Below are 14,078 nucleotides of genomic sequence, written 5' to 3'. Positions count from 1 at the left end.
GAAATAGTTTGAGATCTTAGAATGTAGATAAGTGGTGACCAGGGTTTCGACTTTCCCATTCATTAAGTAGCAATTCAATTTATCCATCCATCCATTTTTGTCCCACTTATCCGTTTCTGGGTCACGGGGGTGGCCGTCTGATACGGTCATACAGGTCACATTGCACCGATTAAGAACCTTTCCTGCAGGTGGTGAGCCCACGGGAAGGTGGCCCCCGGCGTGGGACATGAACCCTCTACTATGAGATTGTGAGTCTCATGCGCTACCAACTGAGCTAGCCGGGGGTGCTTGCATTAAATTTCTATCAAGACATTTTGTCAAACAAGTTTATTAAATCTAACAATGCAGGTATAGAGGTATCTAGTTGTTTCAGAAACAAGATTACGTCATCTGCCAAAAGAGCTATTTTGTGTTCTTTGTGGCCTATTTTAATCTCCTATATTTGACATTGAGCTCTTATTGCAATTGAGATTGGCTCTATAGCTAAAGTAAACAAAAGTGGGGACAGAGGTGAACCTTGAGGGCATCCTCTTGTTATACCAAAGGGTTTGGACACTACGTCATTTGTCATTTCAGCGACAGGGTTGAGATGTAGTAGTTTTATCCAGTTAATAAATGTAATCCCAAATCAAAACCGGGTTATAATGTCAAATGTCAAATGTCAAAGTCCATTCGACCCTATAGAAGGCTTTCTCCGCATCAAGTGAGAAGAGAGCCGTATCCTTTTCTCCTTTTTGATTATGTAGAATGTTAAGGACACATCTTACACTGTGAATCCCTTTCTGTTTGTTGTTGCTTAATACGCCATGCCATTGGCAGCAAAGGTTTCTTCCTGTTAGAGGGAGTTTTTCCTTTCCACGGTCGCAAATAAATCTGCTTGCTCGTGTGGATTCGTTGGGTTGGGGTGCTGTAGTTGATGCTAAATAAATAAAGTTGAATTGAAAAGTTGAATTGAATTGAAAACCTCCTATTGAATTTTAGTTGAGGTCAGGGTTGAGTTGATTTAAAAAAGATATGGATTTGTTCTTGTAAAAACTGTATCCAATTTTGTGTCCTTCATCCACTTCATTGAAAATCTCCATTTAAAAGATTGGCGTACTAGCTTTGACTCCACAAAGTCCATGGATACAGCGGCACAATCCAAGATGACTATGCTCTTGAAATGAGATTTTCTAATGTTAGACAGACGTTCTGCTGATACCGGGAAGAAATCTATTCTTGGGTAACTTTTGTGAGTACTACATTAACAATGTGGTTCAAATGCCTCCATATATCCAACAAGTTCAATTTTTCTATGAAGTAGTGTGCCTTCAGGAGGGGGTGTGGCCTTATGTAAGGAAGACTCTCCTGCACAGTTTCATTGCATTACTGCTTCAACATTATTGTATGGAATGACAGGAAATCAGGCTTTAATCTGGTTACCTGGAGCAGGAAGACATTGAATCCATACAGAACTGTTGGCCTCCAGCATGAAGAGCCCTAGCTCAATGCAGTTTACTATTATAAACGTGTGTCTTCACATTCCCCCAAGAATATTTTTTTTATTCATCTGGCCAGGAGAACCACATTGAGATTAATAATCTCTTTTACAAGTGTGTCCGAGAGAGCTGGGGTGGGGGGTGGGGTCTTGCTCAGGGACCCCCAATGCATGTTTTTTTTTAATAAACTATCAGTGAAGCAAATGCTCAGCTGCAGCTATTCAGTTGTTCTCAGAGCTCAGTGGATGTTTTAATCACCCTGCAGGCACAGATTCAATTACTCCTCGGTCCCATCCTGCCTTGACTTCATGCACTCTGAAAGCAAAGGCCGACACGTTATGACGGAGGAAAGCATGGGAAGGGCACTTGTTTTGTAATGTACTTGATTACAAACAGAAAAGCCACGGTTACTTAAGCACACTTGCGATTAAGTTGTTTGCCACAGGCAATGCAACCCTTCAGTTTAGTCAATAATGTTCAACCGTATCATGATCAGATCCTCAAACCTGTTCATTTCCCTACTGAAGCCCCTCAAGCTTCGAGCTCATAGACTCCCGTAACGATGCAGACTGCTGGTGTCATCCAGACACTGCCTCATACCTGACAAGGTTATGTAACAAGTGAAAAAAAACAGATATCTCAGGGGAAAGGAAAAAAAGAATGTGTTTAATTTGGTCCATAACTCATGTGACTGTTTCACTAATATCTTTGGTCTTATCATAAGTGAAAAAGTCAGATCTCAGTCTTTGCAAAAAAAGAATAATGCAACAGCTTTTTTTTTTTTGTAGATGTAAGAATAGATATAATGATTAAAAAAAAAAAAAAGTGTTTCCTGTCCTAAATGTCAGCTTTACTAATTATATCACAACTTACAAAAGCAATACTGTTCATTTTCCTCCCATTTGTGTTCAAAGTAGTGAGCGGTGTAACGCCGAGCAGGACACTTTACTGCAACAAGCCGCCGGGACAGAGTGGGGTAAAAAAAGAAGAAAAGATCATTAGCACAGAGGAAAGCAATATGGCTTAGTTGTAATAATAATTTGAAAAAAAAAAGGTGCTGTCTGACTCCTGGACAACCATGCAAAGGTTGCACTGTGACATTGTCTCTTCTTGCAAGAATCATGTAATAAAATTGTCTCAAACTTTTTCCCCCTTGCTTGCTTGAACGTTTGCTGTGGTTTTGGTTTTTCTTTATTGGATGTTGCCGATCTGTCTGACAACTGAAAAAAAACAAAAAACAAACAAATGTGTAATACATATACTGTACAAATGCCAAGAATTATGAATAAAGATTAAGTAAAAAAAAAAAAAAAGGCTTTCATGCACTGTAGCAAATGCAAATATAGCAGAAACCACAGTTCTCCTACTGTCACGTACTGTAATCCAAATACGGTAATATACTGTTAAATGATTTACAGTGGATGTGCTGTAAAATTACCATAGCCTGATTATCCTTTCAGCCAAAAAATGGAATTATTCTGTTAAATAAATTACGTAGATGTTATTTTGTGGTCATATACCCTAATTTATTTAATATACTGTTAAAAGAACAGTAGTTGTATTGTAAAATAACAGTAAAATACTGGCATTCCTGCTGCCAGTATTTTACTGTTATTTCACACTTGTACAGTTGTTACAGTGTGTAGTTCCCAAGAGCAAATTACAGGAACTTGTAAGCTCGAAAACGGTGATGTCATTTTGTCTAGATCAAAGTTCACAAGATCTAAGAAATGGTGTTCCTTTTCAACTCTTTGACGACAACCACTACTGTGTGTTTTTATTGGTGCCACTAACCAACCCCTTACATTTTAAGTCCACAATTATATATACACATACATTTATAGTAAAAGAGTTGTCCTCATTCAAGATGATGTCGGTTTTTGAAGAATTACGCAGGGAAGGAAGTTTGTGTGACGCAGTCCTTAAAGTCCAAGATGCAGTATTTCAAGTGCACAAGGTCATCATGTGCAGCTGTAGTGACTACTTCAGGTAAACTGAAACAGAGAATATAAGGTTTTTCCTTAAAGTTCTACTTTTCAACTGGTATAATGAATAGAATATATTAAACTACTGAGCATTCAATGATAAAACAGTGATAAAAAAGAAGATAAACTTTAACCTTTTCACAAATGTTTTCTTTCTCTATGTCTCTGTCCTCAGAGCTCTTTTCAGTCGGTGGACTAACCCGAATCAGAGAGTTTATGAAGTACGTTACATAACTCCTGAGATTATGGGACTCATCATTCAGTTTGCATACACAGGCTCTTTTCCTTTGACAGTGGACAATATGATGGTCGTCATGCGCACAGCGGATGAGCACAACATAGCGGGCATGGTACAAACCTGCACTCTCTTCATGGAGAAGCAGTTCCGCCCAGACAATTGCATCCGCATCTGGCAGTTCACAAGTTCCTGTCGTTCCCCCGACCTGCATTCTAAAGCCTTCCTCTACATCCTGGTTCACTTTGACGAAGTTTGTCTCAGTGACGAGTTTCTTATGCTCAATGTCTGGGAGCTCAGTAATTTCTTTGGTAGAGATGACCTCTGTGTGAGGACAGAAACCACTGTGTATGAGAGCATGATGAGATGGATCAACCACATGCCAGAAGAACGACGAGTGCACCTACCTGAACTGATGTCCAAGGTACAATAATCTGTGTAACTCATACTCATTCTGAGCACTGGGGTGATGGTGTTTTCCTTGATAACACTGTGATGAAGTGTATAAGTCAAGTTTTTGTTGGCACATGATTATGAATTGAGTTTGTAAAGGCTCTTAAACTATTTCTATTATTTAACTTTTCTTTTTTTTTTTTTAAAGTCTGGAAGGCTTGATCCCAAATAATGTTTGGCTAAAACATCAAAATAATAGACAAATAGAGCTAACTGACAACAAGTGCCATGGACCATAAGGTAATATTGTGCCCATTTCATTTCTGTTTAGATACGAATTGGTCTGATCAGTGTGGAGTACCTCACAAATAATGTGCTGTCCAATGATCTGGTGAAGACCAACGCTTCGTGCCAGGCCATCGTCGAAGAAGCCTGCATAATCCTGAATCACTGGCCCAATGTAGATGACAGCATTAGCTTGAACAACTATTTTTATCGCCCACGCCTGCCCAGTGCCATTCTGTTGGCCACTGGAGGCTGGAGTAGAGGCGACCCCATCCATGCCATCGAGGCGTACGATGCCAGGATCAACTGTTGGGTCGGCGTGGGACCCAGTGAAGAACAGCCTCGTGCTTACCATGGGACCGCCTTCCTGGATGGCTTTATCTATTTCATTGGTGGCTTTGACAGAGTGGAATATTTCAACAGCGTGCGCAGGTTTGACCCCAGCAGGAACATCTGGGAAGGGAGGGCATCGATGAAGTCCCCCCGCTGCTACGTCAGTGTGACTATACTGGATGGAGTCATCTATGCCCTGGGAGGCTTTAATGGGTACAAACGTCTCGGCACTGCAGAGTGCTACCAGCCCCAGACCGACCGGTGGGACCTTATAGCGCCTATGAATGAACCGAGGAGTGACGCCAGTTGCGCAACCCTCCAGGGGAAGGTGAGTTTTCCCAAAAAGCAGCTGGATATCATGAAGAGTAAGAGTAGAGTGAATGTAAAATCAGGTTGCTGTTGATTAAAAGGGTTGGCGTCAGTTGTTATTAGGGAAATTACATAGTATGGAGGAGCAGAGTATATCTGCATCTGACAGAAGCCGATGGTGAGATTTATAGTGTCCTCTAGTGGCTGAATAACTATTGACGAGGCAATGTAGAAGGAAATCTTAGCAGATATCTTCAGTTGTTGAAATTATAAGTTTGAAATCTTATTCCGACAAGCTTTAAACTTTTTATTGCAGTGTTTCAGTTGGGTTTTTGCTGAAGTTCACTTCTCCGTGGACTGATAAAGGCACATCACTTGATAGGAAACATTGACAACATTCAAGACCTAAAAAGTAAATTGACTTCCTGCCCTTACTTGTATCTTCAGGTTTACATCTGTGGAGGATTCAATGGGTCGATGAGCCTTCAGTCAGCTGAGTACTACGACCCACAGACCGATCAATGGACATGGATTTCTCACATGAGCAGTCCCCGCAGTGGACTTGGAGTCGTTGCTTATAGAGATTGCATCTATGCGGTAAGTATACCAAACTTTTCAAAGTCTTTTCAAATAGTTGAATATTTCTTATCTTCAAAGGAGATTCCTGCCAGAAATTACTGCGCAAGTAAATGACAATCTGATTGATTAGCCAAGTTGTGAACATTCAGAAGATGAACACATGAGGGCATGTGACCTAATAAAATCACATAATATTCCCTTAAAAAGACACCTTGTTTAGGTAATTTGTAGTTATTTCTTAGTAAATAGTTTTATTTCCTTCCAAAGGTCGGTGGCAACAATGGCTCCCAAGGCGACAATCGTCTCCGCAGTGCTGAGATCTTCGATCCAGAGTCTGACACCTGGACCGACTTGGCGCCCATGATAACCACACGCAGCAACTTCGGCATCGAAGTAGTTGATGACCGCATCGTTGTGGTTGGCGGCTACGACGGCAGTGGCACCTCCACTGAAGTGGAGAGCTATGATGCTACGCTGGATGAGTGGACCCGGGCCAGTGGCATGACGATCACACGCAGTGCGCTGAGCTGCTGTGTGATGTACGGACTCCCCAACATGAGCGACTACACCATGACTCGAGATAACTTGACGATCTTTGAATTAGAAGGGGAGGATGAGGAGGATGAAAGTGGCACAGACCCGGAGGACATGAACGAGGACCAGGCTCAGGAGTAAGAGGCTACTGCAGTTAGAGGAGCAACAGAAGAAGCAGGAGAAATTGGAGGAGAGGGAGGAGCAGGATGGCCAGTCTGCCCTACCCAGTGAGCAGGGCTGGAGGGTGAGACTCTGTGCTCTACCACCTACTGCTCCTCCCCCTGCTGCTCTATTAAAAGGGTTAGGGTAGCAGGAGGAGGACCCAAGCGCAGACTCACGGCCGAGAACCAGGAAACTCGGTGCTCGGAGCGCTCTGGGAAGCCGAAACTCGGGGTAACACAGGATACTACAGACTCGAGGAATACGGGAAACTTTTGACTCGGGGAAACACCGGAAACTATAGACTTCGGGAACATGGGAAACTTTAGACTTGGGGGAACACGGGAAACTATAGACTCAGACAACACGGGAAACTATAGACTTCGGGAACAAGGGCGACTATAGACTCGGGGAACACAGGAAACTATAGACCCCAGCTATTGCTGGCCTAGACAAGTAGCTTCAACATTTAGGGTGGCTTGAGCAACCTTTAGTTATTTGTTTGTGACGGCAGCTCTGGCTTGGGCTGCTTGTGCTTTAGCTCTAGCTTGTTTGACCACCATGCTGGAACTGGAAACTGAAGACCTTTTAGATCTACTTGACTGACTTGACTTAGATGAAGTAGACTGTCTCGTATGCTGTGATGCGTCATCGCGATGGCTTGAAGACATGATGCTGTGGGATGCGGGAGAGGATACTTAGCTTGCGTTGATGAGCTGAGACAGCAATGGGCTATGGCTGCTGACTGACAGCGCAGTGTGTGGGGAATACTGACAGGCTCCTCCTTTCTTCACAGCATATTGTATGGCAGTCTTTTCACTGTACAGGTCTCACCAGCGGATAGGTTAAGCCAGGGGTGGCCAACCCTGGTCCTTGAGAGCCCCTGTCCTGCATGTTTTTGCTCTTTCCCAGTTGCAACACACCTGATTGCAATGAAGGGCTCATTATTGGGCTTATTCCACAACCTTGGTGATGACATCATCATTAGATTCAGGTATGCTGAAGCAGGGAGAGAGCTAAAACATGCAGGACAGGGTTGGGCACCCATGAGTTAACCAGTAAGTTGAGTCAGAGTTTAATAAATCCAGTGGAAGCTAGGACTTGTATGCTTTACTGAACCACAGCGTGAAACTGTAACGAAACATAACAAAATATACATGTCACAGGTATAGCATACTGTACTGCAGGGTTCCACCAATTCTGGGCCTTGTGCAGGACACCGGGCCGGTAGCTTCAACAGTAGCTTCAACATTTAATGCAAGCACCCTGGTGTCCTGCACGTTATAGCTTTCTCCCAGCTGTTTTTTTGCCTAGCTGAGCACATATATAAATGCAAAGGAAGCTGGATAGAGCACGATTGTACTGTATATCAGTGCATACTGGAACAATTTCATTAGAGAAGTAGAACATTATGGTTCCCAGTTGTGCTGCTGGAGTTGTACCAGGAAAGATTAGGGCACCTCAGCTCCCTTGCATTGAATGGGAGGTATAACAGAGAAAAGGGAATCTGGGGTTTTTACTTGTTCCATAAAACTATTGTAATAAGTGACGTGATTTTTGTGAATATTCCTTCAGGTGGCGCCAATGGGATATTTTGAAACAAGTAAATAAATTTAGCAACACATTCATTTTTAAAATATATTTAAAATATATTCTTCCTATAAGGGAAGTGGGTAAAGACATCCATCTTTCTATAGAATTATATGATATGTTGAGTCTACTATAAGTTTGTAATTTATGGATGATATATTTTCCAATTGAGGTGTTCTAATGCCTAAGTAAGTGAAATAGTTTGAGATCTTAGAATGTAGATAAGTGGTGACCAGGGTTTCGACTTTCCCATTCATTAAGTAGCAATTCAATTTATCCATCCATCCATTTTTGTCCCACTTATCCGTTTCTGGGTCACGGGGGTGGCCGTCTGATACGGTCATACAGGTCACATTGCACCGATTAAGAACCTTTCCTGCAGGTGGTGAGCCCACGGGAAGGTGGCCCCCGGCATGGGACATGAACCCTCTACTATGAGATTGTGAGTCTCATGCGCTACCAACTGAGCTAGCCGGGGGTGCTTGCATTAAATTTCTATCAAGAAATTTTGTCAAACAAGTTTATTAAATCTAACAATGCAGGTATAGAGGTATCTAGTTGTTTCAGAAACAAGATTACGTCATCTGCCAAAAGAGCTATTTTGTGTTCTTTGTGGCCTATTTTAATCTCCTATATTTGACATTGAGCTCTTATTGCAATTGAGATTGGCTCTATAGCTAAAGTAAACAAAAGTGGGGACAGAGGTGAACCTTGAGGGCATCCTCTTGTTATACCAAAGGGTTTGGACACTACGTTATTTGTCATTTCAGCGACAGGGTTGAGATGTAGTAGTTTTATCCAGTTAATAAATGTAATCCCAAATCAAAACCGGGCTATAATGTCAAATGTCAAATGTCAAAGTCCATTCGACCCTATAGAAGGCTTTCTCCGCATCAAGTGAGAAGAGAGCCGTATCTTTTTCTCCTTTTTGATTATGTAGAATGTTAAGGACACATCTTACACTGTGAATCCCTTTCTGTTTGTTGTTGCTTAATACGCCATGCCATTGGCAGCAAAGGTTTCTTCCTGTTAGAGGGAGTTTTTCCTTTCCACGGTCGCAAATAAATCTGCTTGCTCATGTGGATTCGTTGGGTTGGGGTGCTGTAGTTGATGCTAAATAAATAAAGTTGAATTGAAAAGTTGAATTGAATTGAAAACCTCCTATTGAATTTTAGTTGAGGTCAGGGTTGAGTTGATTTAAAAAAGATATAGATTTGTTCTTGTAAAAACTGTATTCAATTTTGAGTCCTTCATCCACTTCATTGAAAATCTCCATTTAAAAGATTGGCGTACTAGCTTTGACTCCACAAAGTCCATGGATACAGCGGCACAATCCAAGATGACTATGCTCTTGTAATGAGATTTTCTAATGTTAGACAGACGTTCTGCTGATACCGGGAAGAAATCTATTCTTGGGTAACTTTTGTGAGTACTACATTAACAATGTGGTTCAAATGCCTCCATATATCCAACAAGTTCAATTCTTCTATGAAGTGGTGTGCCTTCAGGAGGGGGTGTGGCCTTCAGGAGAGGGTGTGGCCTACGGGAGGGGGTGTGGCCTACAGGAGAGGGTGTGGCCTTCAGGAGGGGGTGTAGCCTTCAGGTGAGGGTGTAGCCTTCAGGTGAGGGTGTAGCCTTCGGGAGAGGATGTGGCCTTCTGGAGGGGATGTGGCCTACAGGAGAGGGTGTGGCCTTCAGCAGAGGGTGTAGCCTTCAGGAGAGGTTGTGGCCCTCGGGAGGGGGCGTGGCCTTCAGGATGGGGTGTGGGCTTCGCAGTAGACAGCGCAGGAGTGAGTGGCTTGTGCAGCCTCTCTGCCATACCAGGTAATAGCACTGTTGAGTCATTTGGGCTATGAAAAGCACAAAATGCTGACACTTTCAAACCTATAGGAACTGTAAGCTACCGGAAATTGAAAAAATAATTTCTAATTATATTAAATTCAAAACAAATAATAAAAATGAATATTTCATTTATTTCAATTCAGCCTTGGGTAGGCACTGCCTACCCTGAGTGCACGTCACTGTTCACCAGCTCACCTGGCGATCCAGTGGAAAACCAGGAAACCAGAAGAAGAGCTCTAAACAAAGTTATAAAGAAAGGCTCCAGGCTTTCCGGCGACTGGAGACTGATAAATAGTTCAGTAGTTATACTATACACTGCCTAATAACATACATGTTATAACATACACAGAGTAAATAGTAAGAGTAGGATATATGTTTGTTTTCTTTTCCTAATAAGTAATGAACTATATTTAGAGATTAATGTTAAGATGTTAGATGATTAAACTTTGAGTCTCTAAGAGACTCACCTGACAGACTCTGAACATGAAAAACTAAAAGAATTCAAGTTAAATCAATATTCATCCTTTAATAAGGGTGCCAATGGAGAAAAGGCTATTTTAATTTCTAATAAATTGAAATTTGAATGTACATTTTAAAAAAAAAATTCCGAGGGAAGACTTATTATAGTACGGCGACATTTAGAGGTAGACCAGGTTACTTTCCTCAATGTATATACCCCACCAGGATCTGAATGGAAATTCTACAAATCTGTTTCTGAATTACTGATTATAGAAGCACAAGGTTTATTAATATGTGATGGGGATTTTAATGTTAGACTTCACCGACATTTAGATACATCAAAGTAATACTTCACAGGGAACTCAAGAATCATCAAAAAATATGAAAGCCTTGATAGGAAGGATGTGACAAGTATTAAGTGATGGTTAGTTGAGTCTTTCATAACATAACCCTTATGATCTTAGATAAACAATCATCCTAAACAGTTTGGCTACTTGTCTTTAACAGGGACACTTTTAAATAAAGAAAGGTATGTCTATTATACAGTAGATACCAGTTTTGGACTGAAGTCTGAAATCTTTAAAGAGGCCTTTGTGCCAAAATCATGCAGAATCACTTTGTGCGTTACTTACACCACCTGGTGGTTGAAAATACAAAAAAACACGACGTGTGTGTAATACTACAAACGTCCACCAGGAGTCAGAAAATGTTCTTTAACATGCCGTGAACTTAATCCACAGCGATCCTGCAGGTGTCTCCATAAGAGCAGGTTTCCTGAGCTGGGTCTCCTGATGAGAATATTTTTTAGTCATTTACACACACCCGTGTAACTTTAATGATTAAATTAAATAAGTGTACATTTTAAACTTAGTCAGTGCGCATGAGTAAAAGCCCTCCGATTTGTCACTCGAGAATGTTTTCTTCCCAAAACGAAATAAACTTGACTCATTCTCTACACACTTCAGATCAAATGTCTGTGTTGTCCTGTTAGAGATGAAGGACGATAGGAGTGCTGTCACACTGATTGTAATTTCCTCTGTCCAGGTGCAGATGGACCAGCGGGCAGATTGTTGTCATGGTTACGCTAATGATGGAGCCTCTCTCCCTGTTTGGTCCTGTCTTTGTTTCCTTTGTTTTTTGCATAAGAGAGAATAAGAGAGGGAGAGGCAGTGCATCAGACTGGACGGACATTCTTCAAACACAATCCCACACTGTTGTTTGCACTCTTTATTATAGAAAGTAAGCTCAATTTGTAGATTTTAATTTCCACGGAATACCTTTGATTTGTTCTGCATAACTGCACAAACAAAAGTGATCAAATTTTATTTTTTTTAAAGTTTTACTTTTTTAAGTCACTTTTCACAGACAAAAAACTGTAGACAAGAAAGAGAGCTTTTCAGTGGTTATGTAAAAAAAAAAATATGTGGGTGTGACTAGTTTTCAGTGCCAGTGCTAGTTGACTTATTTTTTTTATCAGTAACTGTTATTTGAAAAAAAAACAAAAAAACAAAAAACTGTTTTTACATCCTTTGGTGCAAAGGATTTCAAAAAGCATTTTGTAATTTTTATTTTACAACCATTTGCATGCTATTAAACAAGTTGTCAGAGGATGATTTAAAAAAAAAAAAAAAGAAAGACAGTAATCAGTGTCCAGAAAGCAAGACAGGAATCATATGAAAAAGCTTAATAATTATGTTCTCTTGGAGGACAAATAACTAGAGTTGATATAATTAAATAAAGTGAATGTGAGCTTTAGTTATTGAAAATGGTTTGTTGGCAGTGACTTGGCAAGAGTAAAGGCTAATTCGAATAAGGGCGATCCTATGTGTCCGGAAAGGATAAAATAGATATTTTCCATTTGAAACTGAGAATCATTATTTAGTATTTATTGCAAATGCTTTAATTATTCATTTGGGTTATACACTCTGAAGTAAAAAAGAAAATCAGTCGAAGATCAATTCATTCATCCTGCAGAGCGCTACTAGGCAAAAACACAGAGACAGACAGTCACACATATTCACATTCACAGCAACAGGCGTTTTCAAATCAGCAGTTAGTCTGAAATTCATGTTTTGTATTGTGGGAAACACTTGGCGAAAACACTTGCATGCACAGGGACAACATGCAAGCTCCACAGAGAGCCAGGGATTTTCTCACTGTGAGGTGAGAGCACTAACTGCTACGACTATAGTTAGTTTACATGCGCTGTGAATTGAGCCTTCATTCTCTTCAGTCAATCGACAATCGACAATCGATTGAATCGCCATGGTAACTACAACCTGATGCCCATTTTGTACGGCCTAATTAAATCATATTGCACAGTGGAGGCCAGAGTTGAGATGATTGTCCCCCACCCCCAGCAGAGCTCTCTCTTCCCTTTGTCTATTTGTACTCTTACATAAATTTATTGACCTGATTTCCATGACAAAATGTCAGACAGTGAGATTACATCATCATCTAAAACCAAGACAAGCTAATGGAATAAATTATTCATTCAGAGATCATGAGTCTTCTCTTTGCTTTCTGGCATTTATTCCTCTTTCAATTCAACTTTAAGGATGTGCATCCTGTGCATGTCAAACAAACACCTGCTGCCTTTTTATTCCTGTTGAATAAAGATACTACTAAACAACATTTGCTCAGTCAGTGCTTTCAGTTGCAAGCGTTTTATTTGTGTGAGAAGCCTAACCACCATAAAAAAGACAAACGGCTTCAAACTGTTTTTAAATTTTTTTTTATAATTGCAAACCACAGAGTGCACAGACGACACTGACAGGATGCACACTGCACTTTTCCACCAGCTGCCTTTTTTTTTTTTTTTCTCCCAGCAGTGAATATCCAGAGAGAGGAGCAGCATCCTTCACGCGTTCGCAGACAGGCTGTCCCATCACTCCGATATTTAATTGGGACTTATCGTGCTGTTCTTTTCTGGTATTTCATTTTCCACTGGTCCATCATTAAACGTGCGATAGAGCCGTCAGTTTACAGCAGTACCAAAATGGTGTTTCAAATCAAGATACAAGAGACACAACAGTTTTCATTGCACGTTTTAGAGCAAAATGTGAATTAAAAGAATATTTTGTGTTTTCAGGAGATATTAAGAGCCCTCTTTTTCTGCATGCCAACACTTGTGTTACTATAGCATAAACAATAAAGATAATTCAGCAAAAAACAGTAAAAAAATCTCCCAGGCAACCAAATACCACACAAATGATTCACGAAACATTAAAAAAAAATAAAAAAAATAATCTATCTATCTATCTATCTATCTATCTATCTATCTATCTATCTATCTATCTATCTATCTATCTATATATATACTGTATATATAAAATAAACATACAGGCATGTAGTGTGGGAGTATACACACATACAAAACACACAGACACATAAGCAAACACCCAGAGAAATTAAATTGAATACAGTTTTACAGGGAAAGCAATAAACCAATTCCCGAAACAGTTAAGAGGCAATAAAATAGGTCAGTAAAAGACGGTAAAACAGTAACCAACATAAGTAAACAACTAGAAAAAGAGAAAGTATAGCTCTAACTATTTACAAAACGCATGAAACTAAATTAATGTATATATATAGAATGAGTAAAACCACTAAGCAAAATATACCAAAAATGTTTATTAGAAATGAAGATTAAACTTTTTGTAAAAGTTAAGGTTTTGAAATAGAGTTAATGTAAAATACAGCATGAATAGGAAAAACATTTCTCACAGATAGGATAATGCAAACAGACAAACATTAAAAAAACTATTACATCAAAAATAGTTTGCACTCCTCAATCCTAACTATAAAGTTCATCGAGGGAATTTGGTCGAAATGTTTAAGCATAAATACGTGGGATGTTCAATATATGGGTTATTTTCACCTGATCTTTTTTCTAAT

This window comes from Lipophrys pholis, assembly GCF_963383615.2.
Source record: "Lipophrys pholis genome assembly, chromosome: 2".
In the NCBI taxonomy this organism is placed as follows: Eukaryota; Metazoa; Chordata; class Actinopteri; order Blenniiformes; family Blenniidae; genus Lipophrys; species Lipophrys pholis.
The sequence above is the reverse complement of the archived record's forward strand: the minus strand, read 5'-3'. Positions refer to the sequence as shown.